The sequence below is a fragment of the Zingiber officinale genome, chromosome 5A (genome assembly GCF_018446385.1).
Source record: "Zingiber officinale cultivar Zhangliang chromosome 5A, Zo_v1.1, whole genome shotgun sequence".
Taxonomy (NCBI): Eukaryota; Viridiplantae; Streptophyta; class Magnoliopsida; order Zingiberales; family Zingiberaceae; genus Zingiber; species Zingiber officinale.
In genome coordinates, this window is record NC_055994.1 from 77,223,822 (window position 1) to 77,240,253 (window position 16,432).

The following is a 16,432-nucleotide window of genomic DNA, read 5'->3' on the forward strand; positions in this document are numbered from 1 at the left end:
TTCTTCTTCTCCAAGTAGTATCCGGCCTCCACAAGATCTCCAAGCAATAGGGATGATTCGGCCACCACAAAGAGGAAGAGAAGAAAAGAGGTTGGCCGGCCACAACACCAAGGAAAAGAGGAAGAGAAATAATAGAAGTTGTGTCTCATGAAGGCACCCCCTCCCCTTCTTTTATATTCCTTGGCCTTGGTAATTTAGGAAATTTAATTACAATAAAATTTCCTTAATTTTCCTTGACATGAATCAATTAAGAAAAATTAAACAAAATTTCTTAAAACAACATGTCTTGGCCGGCCACATCAAAGAGAAGCAAATTAGACAAGTTTCAATCAACAAATTAAAACTTCCTTATTTGTCTTTGGAAATTTTAAAAAATAAAATTTCCCTTTATAATCCTTTCATGGTTGATAAAAAGAAATTTCTATAATTTTAATTTTTCAACATGTGAATAATTTTTAAAGAGAAAATAAAATATTTCTCCAATCTACAAATAAGGAAAGAGATTTAATCTTTTTCTTTAATCTTTTGTAGATCCTTTTCAAGAGAGATATTTTAATTTTAATTCTCTTTAATAAATTATATCTTCCACATAATAAAAATTAAAATTAAAATTCTTTTTAATTTAATTATGGCCGGGCCCCTCTAGCTTGGGTTCAAGCTAGGGCCGGCCACCCTAAACCATGCTTAGGCCGGCCCTAGCTTGATTCCCAAGCTAGCTTGGCCGGCCCCCTTTAGGTGGGTATAGAAGGTGGGTATAGTACTCTATAAATAAGAGGCTACGATAGGGACCGAAAGGAGGAATTGGTTTTGGTCTCCCGATAAAATTAAGTATCCCGTGTTCGCCCCGAACACATAACTTAATTTTATCAATAATAATTCATTCCACTAGAGAACTATTATTGAACTACCGCACCAATCCCAAATTACATTTTTGGGCTCCTTCTTATTATGAGTGTATTAGTCTCCCTGTGTTTAAAATATCGAATGTCCACTAATTAAGTGAGTTACTAACAACTCATTTAATTAATGTCTTAGTCCAAGAGTAGTACCACTCAACCTTATCATCATGTCGGACTAAGTCCACCTGCAAGGTTTAACATGACAATCCTTATGAGCTCCTCTTGGGGACATTATCAACCTAGTATCTCTAGGACACAGCTTCCTTCTATAATCAACAACACACACTATAAGTGATATCATTTCCCAACTTATCGGGCTTATTGATTCATCGAACTAAATCTCACCCCTTGATAAATTAAAGAAATAAATATCAAATACATGTGCTTGTTATTATATTAGGATTAAGAGCACACACTTTCATAATAACTGAGGTCTTCGTTTCTTTATAAAGTCAATATAAAAGAAACTACCTCTAATGGTCCTACTCAATACACTCTAAGTGTACTAGTATAATTATATAGTTAAGATAAACTAATTCCTAATTACACTACGACCTTCCAATGGGTTGTTCCTTTCCATTTTGGTCGTGAGCTACTGTTTATAATTTATAAGGTACTGATAACATGATCTTCTGTGTGTGACACCACACACCATGTTATCTACAATATAAATTAATTGAACAACTACATTTATCATAAATGTAGACATTTGACCAATGTGATTCTTATTTCTAGATAAATGTTTATACCAAAAGCTAGGCTTTTAGTATACATTCTAACATCTCATTCGTCCAAGTCAATCCATAAAGTTATATGGTCACATTGACCATGTCAGTCACATAGACTACAAGGTGATCATGTCACGAAGACAAGAGCAAATTAGTCACACATACCAAATAAGTCACATAAACTTTATGAGGATTAAGTCACGAAGACCAGAGCAAATTAGTTACAAAGACCAAATAAGTCACATAAACTTTATGAGGATCAAGTCACGAAGACCAGAGCAAATTAGTCACAAAGACCAAATAAGTCACATAGACTTTATGAGGATCAAGTCACGAAGACCAGAGCAAAATTTAGTCACAAAGACCAAATAAGAACATCCATTCCATACATTAGGGAAAATGGTTCATGCGACAGCAAGCACAATGAGCATTCAATTGCTAAGAAGATTATCACACCTTACTTAGCTGCTCCATAGAACGAATCAGAGATATAAATATCCATAGAACGAATCAAAGACATAAATGTCTTGTTTTTACCTCAGATTAAATTATTTACATCATTATGAATATCTCTAATCTCTCATATTGACCATATGTCAGGAGCATGTTCAACATCTCCAATCAAACAAATTATTCACAATTACATTTTATGTACTGAACTAAAAATGTAACCGGTTCCAGTGAATAAATGTCACAGATGTAAATCAATCTTAATCTTCCTTTTTAGCTAGAATCTATTCATTCTAATCAGTTGTTTTCCTAGTTATGCACCATAGACCGAATCATCCATAGCCAATAGGAACATGCTAAAGTAGCAGACACTGATCAGAATTTCAATTAGGCAACTAAATAGTCACTTAAGGTAAAATCGAGATTAACTTATAATCTCAAGGGTCTCACATAGTAAAGAAGCAGGGATCTGTTGGTTAGTCCTAGGAAAACATATCGGTTCCACTGTATAAAAATTTTTGTACAAGTGTCGAACCTTTCCTTAAATAACCTATTGTGTTCTTTAGAAATTAAATTAGGAATCGCAGACGGAACTTAACATCATTGATTCCAAATTTAACTTATCTGTTCTTAATGATTTAGATTTGAATCGTAAGCGGAACTTAACACTATTGATTCAAATCTACCTAAGTTATTAATTCCATAAATATTAATTTCCAAAATTGACTTCCAGGACTGCATGGCGAGGCACATGACCTTCTTGGATATGGGAGCAACCACCACCGCCTAGGCAAAGCCTTTTAAGGAAAGCTAATATTTATTTCCTTAAATAACTTTAGGTTAACCAAAAAGAACAATCGAATCACAAATTCGAAAAAGAAGAAAACACAAAATCGAAAAATAAATTCGATAAACTAGATCTAATTGCCTCTTGTATTTAGAATTCATACAAAGAAAAATAACTAGTATGATGCGGAAGAAAAATACTAGTTATACCTTCTCTTTGTAAGCTAATGACCTCAAGATCTTTTGCCGTATTCCTCGCCTCGCCTTGGACGTCGTGTGGGCGACGATCCTCCAAGATGAACACCACCCAAAAGCTTCCTCCTTCTTCTAAAATCTGGTCACCACCACCACCAAGGAGAAGAGAGCAAAGGGAGAGGAAGAAGGGAGAGGGCCGACCACCAAGAGATCACCCAAGCAAAAGAATAAGAGTTGTTTCTCATGAAGCCCCCTCACCCCTTCTTTTATATTACTTGCCCAAGGCAAATAAGGAAAAACTTTTTACAAAAAATAAAATCATCCAAGAGTTTTTCCTTTTCCCTTTTATATTTCCTTTTCTTTCCTCTTGATTGAATCAATCACTAAAATTAATTGGATGATGATTTTATTTTATTATATGGCCGGTCACCTTGCTTGGGCACCAAGCAAGGTTGGCCGACCCCCACAAGAGAAAGAAATAAATAATTTTTATAAAATTTTACAAGAAAAATTCTTATAAAATTTTACAAGCTCTCTTTCCTAAAATAAGAGTTAAAAAAGGAAAGTTTTAAAAATTAAAACCATATTTTAAAATTTAAAACTTCTCTTATAAAATTTCCTTTTTTTAATATGGTGATAGAAAATTTAAATTTTAAAACTTCTTTTCCCTTTTTTTCTTAAACCATGAGGATGGTTAAAAAAGGAAAGTTTTAAAATCTTTTAAATTCTCTATTTAAACATGTGACCTAATTCAAATAAGGAAAGTTTAAAAAATTAAAATCTCTCTTTTAAAACTTATAGTTTTCTACAAAGAGAAGATTTTAAAAATTTAAAACAACCCTCCTATTTGAATTAATGTTGGCCGACCCCTACAAGCTTGTTCACCAAGCTATAGGGCCGACCCCTATAAGAGGATGTGGCCGACCATTGCTTGGTCACCAAGCAATGGTCCGACCCCCTTCTTGGACACCAAGAAGAGCCTTACATTTGGATGGACTTGAGGCTATAATGAGGCTACGACAGGGACCTAGAGGAGAAATTGGTTTTGGCCTTCCGATGAGCTTGAGTATCCGGTGTTCGCCCCGAACACACAACTCAAGTTCATCGATAATAACTCATTCCACTAGAGAGTTATTACCGCACTACCGCACTAATCCCAAATTACATTATGGACTCCTTCTTATCATGAGTGTGTTAGTCTCCCTGTGTTTAAGATTACGAATGTCCACTAATTAAGTAAGTTACTGACAACTCACTTAATTAATATCTAGCTCCAAGAGTAGTATCACTCAACTTTATTGTCATGTCGGACTATGTCCACCTGCAGGGTTTAACATGACAATCTTTATGAGCTCCTCTTGGGGACATTCTCAACCTAGATAACTAGGACACAGATTCCTTCTATAATCAACAACACACATTATAAGTAATATCATTTCCCAACTTATTGGGCATATTGATTTATCGAGCTAAACCTCACTCTTTGATAAATCAAAGAAATAAATATTAAATATATGTGTTTGTTATTATATTAGGATTAAGAGCACACACTTCCATAATAACTAAGGTTTAGTTCTTTTACTAAGTCAGTACAAAAAGAACTTACCTAAATGATCCTACTCAATACACTTAAAGTATATCAGTGTAATTTATTAGTCAAGATAAACTAATATTTAATTACACTACGACTATTCTGATGGTTTGTTCCTTTCCATCTTAGTCGCGAGCAATTGTTTATAATTTATAGAGAACCGACAACATGATCTTCTGAGTGTGACACCACACTCCATGTTGTCTACTATATAAATTAATTGAACAATTACATTTTATAAATAAATGCAGATATTGACCAATGTGATTCTTTTATTTCAACTAATAAATGTTTACAAAAGCTAGGCTTTTAGTATACATTCTAACAATCTTCCACTTATACTAAAAGACTAAGCTGCCATATCTGTTGCCTTACATCTGATTCTCATCCCCTCCACATGTCAATCAAAAGCTTTTGCCGGAAGGCCCTTTGTGAAAGGATCTGCTAGGTTATCTTCTGATGCAATCTTGGCGACGACAACTTCTCCTCGTTTGACGATGTCTCGTATCAGGTGGTACTTGCGCTCTATATGTTTACTTGCCTTATGAGCTCGTGGTTCCTTCGAGTTTGCAACTGCACCGCTATTATCACAATAAATTGTGATGATCTTGGGCAAACCAAGAATCACATCTAAGTCCATTAGAAAGTTCCTGAGCCATACAACTTCTTTGGCTGCCTTAGAGGCTGCCACATACTCAGCTTCCATGGTTGAGTCCGAGACGCATTTCTGCTTAACACTCCTCCATGCAATAGCTCCACCTCCTAGAGTAAACACATAGCCTGATGTTGACTTACTATTGCCCCTATCTGATTGAAAGTCCGAATCTGTGTAACCCACAGGGAGCAAATCGTTTGCTTGGTAAACTATCATATAATCTCTAGTCCTTCTCAGGTACTTTAATATATGCTTTACCGCAGTCCAATGCCCTTGTCCAGGGTTACTCTGATATTTGCTAACCATGCCCACGACAAAACAGATATCAGGTCTCATACACAGCATTGCATACATAAGGCTTCCTACAGCTGAAGCATAAGGAACTGCCTTCATGTCCTCAATCTCCTTTGATGTCTTTGGGGACATCTCTTTAGATAAGGCTACTCCATGCCTAAAAGGTAAGACACCTTTCTTGGAGTTTTGCATGCTAAAACGAGCAAGGATTGCATCTATATATAAAGCTTGGGATAGCCACAACATTCTTTTCTTGCGATCCCTTATAACTTTGATCCCAAGAATGTGTGCACATTCTCCTAAGTCCTTCATATCAAATTGTTTGGACAACCATACCTTTACGTCCGATAATACCTTGACATTGTTGCCAATTAATAAAATATCATTTACGTATAGTACAAGAAATACCACCACGTTTCCGTTACACTTCTTGTATACACAAGACTCATCCGGACACTGAATAAATCCATATGACTGGATTACTTCGTTAAACTGGATGTTCCAAGATCTTGAAGCTTGCTTCAATCCGTAAATGGACCGATTAAGCTTGCACACTAGATGCTCTTTGCCTTTTTCAATGAACTCTTCTAGTTGCTTCATATGGATGTTTTCTTCAAGACTTTCGTTAAGGAAAGCTGTCTTGACATCCATTTGCCAAATCTCATAATCCATATGAGAAGCAATGGATAAGAGTATCCGGATAGACTTAAGCATGACTACCGACGAAAAAGTCTCCTCATAGTCGATTCCCTCTTTTTGAGTATACCCTTTCGTAACAAGCCTTGCTTTGAAGGTTTTTACCTTCCCATCTGTCCCTCTTTTCCTTTTGTAGATCCACTTGCATCCAACGGCTTTTACACCATCAGGTGGTTCTACAAGCTCCCAGACCTTATTAGAGTACATAGACTCTATTTCAGAATTCATTGCCTTTTGCCAAGATACTGCATCTATATCTTGGAGTGTTTCATCATATGTGCGGGGATCAGGTTCATGTTTACCCGGGATCAAGTCCGAAGACTCTCCCAAAAACATGAATCTCTCAGGTTACCTTATAACCCTCCCACTACGACGAGGCACCGTCTGTGGTTGTGTATCATGTGCAACACGTGTTGCAGTCTCTTGTGGTACTTCATCTTGTACTGTTGGTACTGAAGTAGACGTGTCCTCTCTAATTTCTTCTAGAACTATTTCACTCATGGACTTATGGTTCATTACATAATCTTCTTCTAAAATTGAGCATTGGTGCTAACAATGATCTTCTGATTTTTAGGATTATAAAACAAACCACCTTTCGTTCCCTTAGGATATCCAACAAACAGATAAACTTCTATACGTGATTCCAACTTGTTAGTATCTCCCTTCAGCACATGTGCTGGACTACCCCATATCCGGATATGATTCAGACTAGGCTTACACCCATTCCATAATTCCATGGGAGTAGAAGGAGCTGTTTTAGAATGTACCATATTCAGAATGTACACTGCTGTTTCTAAAGCATATCCCCAAAATGAATTTGGTAATTCTGAATAACTCATCATCGATCTAACCATTTCCATAAGAGTCATATTCCTTCGTTCTACCACACCATTCTGCTGGGGTGTACCAGGTGCAGTCAATTGGGATTGAATCCCGACTTTTGATAAGTAATTCCTAAACTCTCCAAAGAGGTATTCACCATCACGATCATACCATAGTGTCTTGATACTTTTACCAAGATGTTTCTCCACATCAACCCTATATTCTTTGAACTTGTCAAAGCATTCAGACTTGCGGCGCATCAGGTAAATGTATCCGTATCTTGAATAATCGTCTATAAAGGAGACGAAGTATTCATAACCACCTCTTGCCTGGATAGACATAGGACCACACAAATCAAAATGAACCAGTTCTAATGCATCTTTGGCTCTATATCCCTTGGCCTTAAAAGATCTCTTGGTCATTTTACCTTCCAAGCAGGATTCACATGTTGGAAAGTTTTCCAACTTTAATGAACCCAATAATCCATCGGCTACAAGCCTTTGAATCCTACTTAAGTTAATATGTCCAAGCCTTAGATGCTAAAGATACGTTTGGTTCATCTCTGAAGGTTCTTTTCTCTTATTAGAGTTAGAAGATGTGTTATTAATTTTCATATTTTGCTTTGTGGGAGAAATTGGATTTTAAGTGTATAAATTACCAACCAATGCACCAGAACAGATAATCACCTTATTTCTCTTTATAACGACATTGTTACTAAAGGAAACTGAATATCCATCCATATACAGTTTAGAAAGTGAAATTAAATTCTTTCTAAAACTGGGTACATAAAGACAATTTCTTAAAATCAAATTTCTATTCCTATCAAAAGATAAGTAGACGTCTCCCACTGCGACAACCGCCACCTTAGTAGCATTGCCCATGTAGACGGTTATCTCTCCATCAAATAGTCGCCGGGTTTCCTGGAACCCTTGCAAAGAATTACAGACATGATCAGTGGCTCCCGTATCTACACACCAGGTGCTAGTAGATAACACCGCTAAACATGTTTCAACTACTAGAGTATGAGATATACCTTTATTGTTCTGGTTCCTATGAGGACAGTCCGCTTTCCAATGTCCAGACTGCTTGCAGATGAAGCACTTGCCCTTCGGCTTCTTCATTCCAGCTTTCTGTCCTGTATTCTGAGGTTTATTCACCTTCTTTGCTGAAAAGACCTGTTTCTTCTTCTTCTTGCCTTTCGACTTAGAAGTAGAACCATTTTCAGCATAGTGAATCTGAGAATTGTGACGAAATATTCCTTCTGTTGCCTGTAGTTCTGTCAGAAGTTCCGCCAACGTATACTCTCTTTTGTTCATGTTATAGTTCAGGCGGAACTGCTCAAAACTTCTGGGTAGCATTTGGAGAATTATATCGACCTGGGTTTCCCCATCAATTTCTCCTCCAAGGACTTGTATTTCATTCAGATAAGCCATCATTTTAAGGATATGGTCCCTTACGGGTGTCCCCTCAGACATGGTGGCTGTCATTAGTTTTCTCATTGCCTCTTGCCTAGCAGTCCGACTCTGGTGCCCAAAGAGTTCTTTGAGATTGTTCATTATATCATAAGCTGTTAGTAAATCTTGATGCTGATGTTGCAATACATTTGACATTGATGCCAAAATGTAACACCGTGTCATCTCATCAGCTTTTACCCATTTCTTATGATACTCAATCTCCTCTGGGGTAGAGTCACCGTCAGGTGCATTAGGGCAAGCCTTAGTCAGTACAAACTTATAACTTTCAGCAGTAAGAACTATGTCCAGGTTTCTTTTCTAATCAATATAGTTGGGACCAGTAAGTTTGTTCTCTTTCAGTATAATGGTTAGTGGGTTGAAAGTCATCCTAAGAATCACAAAAATAAACTTTGGTCAAGACTCTAAATTTAGAATAATATTGATTCCTCAAACAATACTATTTTAAATTAACCAACACCTCAAATCACCGTGAATATTGCATGCCACGTTAGTGTGGACGTATACAAATTCATCATTTGTAAGAGGAGGGTGTGGCCCATTAATTTTATTATCTTGTCATCCTAACTTTATGACAAATAAAATTAATAGTTGGTTTCACTTTGGTCACACAAGACAATAGCAGTGACTCCATTGGGGAGGATACTATTGAATGCATCTAAGTGTATACCATTACTTGATACTAAGTCCATTAAATAAGATTGTGCCCCTTCAGTTGGAGAAGATCACACGCTCCTAAATAATTTCCTATAACCATCCATAAAAGGAAGTTTGATCTAGTGATCCGTAACAAACCCATCCATTGTGGAGGGAGGCACTCAGAGCCAACACGCAGGCTTGTTGCATCACTTACAAACCAGTAATGGAGACCATGGGATTTATTAAAATCCCTCTCCCACTTAGTTATTTAAAAATGAGGATTTTTAACCTATCCTAGCATACATCACATGCATATAAACATCACAGTAAATAAAAGCAATAAATTTGGAAATTAATTTTCCAACTATTATGGCTTTTTCCATCACTGTCTTCAGTATGCTCCAACCCTAGCTGCTGCCATCTTTAGCCACCGCCATCGGGTCGAGTTGTCGCATCCTTCTTGCTTCTTATTTCGCTGCGCCTCTGGTGCTCCAAAAGTACCACGCCTCGCAAGAATCCGATCCGCGACAAAAATAGAATTTTACATATATCGATCCTATATTCCACGAGGGAATGTACATGTATTCTAGATCGAACAAAAAATAAAATTCTAAAAATAATACAGCTCCTGCTGTATTTTATACATACAATCATGCACACAAATAATGCCCTTGACATGTCCAAGGGTCCAATCACACACAATATCAATAAGCCATAATAGTTGGAGCCTGCAACAAAAGAGTTAGCACATCCTACTACTATCCCGCCTAAATTATGTATGACATATGCATAACCTATTTGAATTCTAAAAATACCAAGAGGCAAACCCTAGCTCTGATACCAATTGTTGGTTAATCTTAGGGAAAAGTACCGGTTCCACTATATAAAAATTTTTGTACAAGTGTCGAACCTTTCCTTAAATAACCTATTGTGTTCTTTAGAAATTAAATTAAGAATCGCAGACGGAACTTAACATCATTGATTCCAAGTTTAACTTATCTGTTCTCAATGGTTTAGATTTGAATCGCAAGTGGAACTTAACACTATTGATTCAAATCTACCTAAGTTATTAATTCCATAAATATTAATTTCCAAAATTGACTTCCAAGACTGCATGGTGAGGCACATGGCCTTCTTGGATATGGGAGCAACCACCACCGCCTAGGCAAAGCCTTTTAAGGAAAGCTAATATTTATTTCCTTAAATAACTTTAGGTTAACCAAAAAGAACAATCGAATCACAAATTCGAAAAAGAAGAAAACACAAAATTGAAAAATAAATTCGATAAACTAGATCTAATTGCCTTTTGTATTTAGAATTCATACAAAGAAAAATAACTAGTATGATGCGGAAGAAAAATACTAGTTATACCTTCTCTTTGTAAGCTAATGACCTCAAGATCTTCTGCCGTATTCCACGCCTCACCTTGGACGTCGTGTGGGCGACGATCCTCCAAGATGAACACCACCCAAAAGCTTCCTTCTTCTTCTTCTAAAATCCGGCCACCACCACCACCAAGGAGAAGAGAGCAAAGGGAGAGGAAGAAGGGAGAGGGCCGACCACCAAGAGATCACCCAAGTAAAAGAATAAGAGTTGTTTCTCATGAAGCCCCCTCACCCCTTCTTTTATATTACTTGCCCAAGGCAAATAAGGAAAAACTTTTTACAAAAAATAAAATCATCCAAGAGTTTTTCCTTTTCCCTTTTATTTTTCCTTTTCTTTCCTCTTGATTGAATTAATCACCAAAATTAATTGGATGATGATTTTATTTTATTATATGGCCGGCCACCTTGCTTGGGCACCAAGCAAGGTTGGGCGACCCCCACAAGAGAAAGAAATAAATAATTTTTATAAAATTTTACAAGAAAAATTATTATAAAATTTTACAAGCTCTCTTTCCTAAAGTAAGAGTTAAAAAAAGGAAAGTTCTAAAAAATTAAAACCACGTTTTAAAATTTAAAACTTCTCTTATAAAATTTCATTTTTTAACATGGTGATAGAAAATTTAAATTTTAAAACTTCTTTTCCCTTTTTTTCTTAAACCATGAGGATGGTTAAAAAAGGAAAGTTTTAAAATCTTTTAAACTCTCTATTTAAACATGTGACCTAATTCAAATAAGGAAAGTTTAAAAAAATTAAAATCTCTCTTTTAAAACTTATAGTTTTCTACAAAGAGAAGATTTTAAAAATTCAAAACAACCCTCCTATTTGAATTAATGTTGGCCGACCCCTACAAGCTTGGTCACCAATCTATAGGGCCGGCCCCTATATGAGGATGTTGTCGGCCATTGCTTAGTCACCAAGCAATGGTCCGACCCCCTTCTTGGACACCAAGAAGAGCCTTACATTTGGATGGACTTGAGGCTATAATGAGGCTACGACAGGGACCTAGAGGAGAAATTGATTTTGGCCTTCCTATGAGCTTGAGTATCCGGTGTTCGCCCCGAACACACAACTCAAGTTCATCGATAATAACTCATTCCACTAGAGAGTTATTACCACACTACCGCACCAATCCCAAATTATATTATGGGCTCCTTCTTATCATGAGTGTGTTAGTCTCCCTGTATTTAATATTACGAATGCCCACTAATTAAGTAAGTTACTGACAACTCACTTAATTAATATCTAGCTCCAAGAGTGGTACCACTCAACTTTATTGTCATGTCGGACTATGTCCACCTGCAGGGTTTAACATGACAATCCTTATGAGCTCCTCTTGGGGACATTCTCAACCTAGATAACTAGGATACAGATTCCTTCTATAATCAACAACACACACTATAAGTAATATCATTTCCAACTTATCGGGCATATTGATTTATCGAGCTAAACCTCACTCTTTGATAAATCAAAGAAATAAATATTAAATATATGTGCTTGTTATTATATTAGGATTAAGAGCACACACTTCCATAATAACTAAGGTTTAGTTCTTTTACTAAGTCAGCACAAAAAGAACTTACCTAAATGATCCTACTCAATACACTTAAAGTATATCAGTGCAATTTATTAGTCAAGATAAACTAATACTTAATTACACTACGACTATTCTGATGGTTTGTTCCTTTCCATCTTAGTCGCGAGCAACTGTTTATAATTTATAGAGAACCGACAACATGATCTTCTGAGTGTGACACCACACTCCATGTTGTCTACTATATAAATTAATTGAACAATTACATTTTATAAATAAATACAGATATTGACCAATGTGATTCTTTTATTTCAACTAATAAATGTTTATAAAAGCTAGGCTTTTAGTATACACTCTAACAGGATCCATTCTCCTACTACCCTTCTTGTCGCCATAGCACATGTGGTATGAATCACATGCTACGATGTTATTCTCTTTTCCAAAAAAAGCGCAAGTTTTTTTTTCCAAAATTTAACATCGTATAGATTTCGATCTAGACATTCCCAATGTCTAACCCTGAATTTAAAATATGAATTCTAATCTGGCCTCAAGAAGATTCAGTAAATGGTGGGTGCATTTACTCCAATCATTAAACAAATGATCTCATCTTGACACAAATATCAAGGTGACCTTAACTTATGCGTATGTCTCTATTCATAGCTACATAAGTTGTCCCATAAGCAACGGTCTTACCTCTATTCGTACTTAACAAATAGAGACGATTGCCCATGTAAGTGGACCAATCTCAATCTACCAACTTGCTTTTCCTCAGGAGTCTTGGGATACATACTTTTGCTCAAGACAGTACCTTTCGCTATAGGCGTCTGCTCAACATTTCAATCTAACATATTGAAGTGTTGCAGCATCTTAGTGATATAAACTTCTTGAGACAAACCCAAAAACCTCTTTGATCGGTCTCTAACGATCTTCACTCCTAAGATGTACTCTGCATCTCCCATATCTATTATGTCAAATTGTGATGAAAGCTAACTTTTAACTTCTATCACACACTTTTTATCGCTTCTAGCTATTAGCATATCATCAACATATAATGATAAAATGACTAACTTTCCTTTTTCCTTTCTTAGGTAAACACAATGATCCTAATTGACCATTTCGAAACCATAAGACAATATTACTTCATTAAATCTTATGTTCCATTGTCTTGACGCTTGCTTTAGCCCATATATAGACTTCCAAAGTCTACATACTCTTTTCTCTTGGCCTTCAGCAACATAACCTTCTGGTTGTACCATGTAGATTTCTTCGTTAAGATTACCATTAAGGAAATCCATTTTTTACATCCATCTGATGTAATTTCATGTCATATTGTGCTACTATAGCTAGGATGACACGTATTGACACAAACATCATAACTGGGGAGAATGTCTCTTCAAAGTCAATACCCTCCATTTGGGTATATCCTTTTGCAACCAATCGAGCTTTGTATTGATTAATCAATCCATCTGCTTTCCTCTTTACTTTGAGAATCCACTTATTCCCAATAGCCCTTCGGCCCGGAGTAAGATCGACTAAATCCCAAACTTGATTCTTTTTCATTGACTCCATTTCTTCATTCATTACAATTTTCCATTCTTTTCTAACTGAGCTTCTCAAAGCTTCCTCAACTGTTCGAGGTTCCTCATCATCAACTGGGAGAACCATCAATGCCTCATTCTCAATATCAAACCTTCTACGAGAAATAATCTGACGACTACTTCTTCAAAGGTTAGACTGTTGAGAAACTGACTCATTCATGGCAAATTACTCCCACTCGGTTGACTAGATTAAGGCATCTCCTGATCTGTTGATAAAGGAACATTATCCTCCTCCTCTATCTCATATAGAGGAATTGTCTTATCAACTTCACCTCGTGTTGGGAACTTAGTTTCTAGAAAAGTAGCATCTCTTGACTCTATTTCAGAGATGGTTCCATTTTGTCGCTCACTAATAAAAACATAACCCTTAGAAATCTCAGAGTACCTTATAAAGATACGCTTCTTACCTCTGGGTCCTAATTTTTCATGTTCGTGAGTCTTATTATGAACATAGGCAGCTAACCCCCAAGGTCTCAGATTACTCAAATCTGGCTTTCTGCCTGTTCAACGTTCATGTGGGGTAGATGAAACTGACTTTGAAGGCACTTTGTTAAATATATAGGTCGCAACTAATAATGCATCTCCCCAATAGGAGATTGGCAAATTAGCCTGCACCATCAGAGACCTAACCATTTCAAGAAGAGTCCTATTTCTTCTTTCAACAACCCCATTTTGCTGTGGAGTTCCAGGGATAGTTAGCTGTCTAATAATTCCTTTCTCATTACACATTATCTTGAACTGATCAGACAAATATTCTCCTCCATGGTCAGTGCGCAAGGTTTTAACCTTACGTTCCAATTGATTCTCAACTTCGTTCAAGTAACGAATAAAGCAATCCAATGCTTCAGATTTGTGAGAAATCAAATACACATGACCAAAACGTGTGAAGTCATCGATAAATGTAATAAAATAAGAACTCTCATTTCTAACCTTCATATTCATTGGACCACAAATATCCGAATGAATCAATTGCAATGGTGATTCAACCCTAATAGCCTTACCAAATGGTTTCCTAGTCGTCTTTCCCGCAAGACAATGCTCACATATAGACAAGTTAATCTTAGCATGAGTGCCTAAAAGGCCCTCCTTAGCTAATCTATTCATTTGTTCTTGTTCTATATGTCATAATCTAGCATGCCAAATTTCATCATTAACATCAACATTACTAGTAAGAGCAATGTTTGAAAAATAACCATCATTATTATTTAGTTCTACATCAAGAACCATAAAACCATTTGTTACATAACCATATCCAATTAACACAGAGTTAATTCGAAATTCCACACAACGGCTATAAAAATTTACATTGTAACCTAAATCAAGAAGACAAATAACGGAAATCAGATTCCGTCGAATCTCAGGAGCGTACAGGACATCATGTAGAAACAAGGTGCATCTACCATGTAGGTTAAGCTTGCAAGTGCCAATTCCTTTTATTTCAATTCTTGCATTGTTTCCTACATATATCCATTTGTTGCCAGCTGGTACCCGACGGTACTCCACATATGTAGCTCGATCATGAGCTACATGGTTTGTGTAGGACCGTTGTGGCCGACTAGGAGGGGGTTGTTGGATAGCCCTGTAAACACAAAAACAAACAACCCTTCCTTGAACTCTTTAAGCTAACACTTGCATAAATAAAGCAAAGCAGTAAATTAAAAACATTAAAAAGAACGAGGCACAAGATATTTACTTAGTTACAACCGATGTGGTTGTTAATCCAAGGAAGTTGAAAGTACTAGAATACTCCTTCAGGCGGAGAAGCCTCTAATCTAAAAAACTCTTTCGATGATTCAATTTTTAATTCACAAAAAATCTTCAGGTAATTTTTCGATTAATTGAACCAGTTGTTCAGAGGGTAGAGGCCATACCTTACTTACCTCGTCGGCCGTTGGTTCTCCCCCTGTTGAATTACTTTCTTCCGAAAACTCTCCCCCTTCATCGATGCTTGTCTCGGTTGAGCTTTCTTCATCTTTAGGTGGGTCTTCTGCTATGATTGCTGTTTCGGCAATTTCTTTAGTCTCGGATTCGACTTCTTCTGATTCTTCATGAATCTTCAAGAACTTTTCCCAAAGTTCTTTTGCGCTTTTGTATTCGCCAACTCTATCGAGATCTTCAATTGGTATTGTGCTTAAGAGGTGAAATTTAGCTCGCCCCGTTTGCCATAAACTCCTCACGTTGCTTGTGGGTCCAGAGATGTTTATCGATTTCTTCTCCGTACGCGTTCTTCAGTTCTTCATAACCAAATTTCATTATTGAAAAAATTATCAGAATCAGAGTTTAGATATACCTCCATTTGTGGCTTCCATAAAGGAAACTCCCCCTCAAATGTTGGTGGGTAGTCGCTAGCTGCGACCATCGTTTTGTTGCTTCAGACGACGATTAGACCTTCTGAGGCGTCTCTACTATGATACCACTTGTAGGACCATTGCGACCGATTAGGAGGGGTTGTTGGATAGCCCTATAAGCACAAAAACAAACAACCCTTCCTCGAACTCTTTAAGCTAACACTTGCATAAATAAAGCAAAGCAGTAAATTAAAAACATTAAAAAGAACGAGGCACAAGATATTTACTTAGTTACAACCGATGTGGTTGTTAATCCAAGGAAGTTGAAAGTACTAGAATACTCCTTCAGGTGGAGAAGCCTCTTACAACGTTGACGCGCAGAAATAGAAGCTCAACTACAAC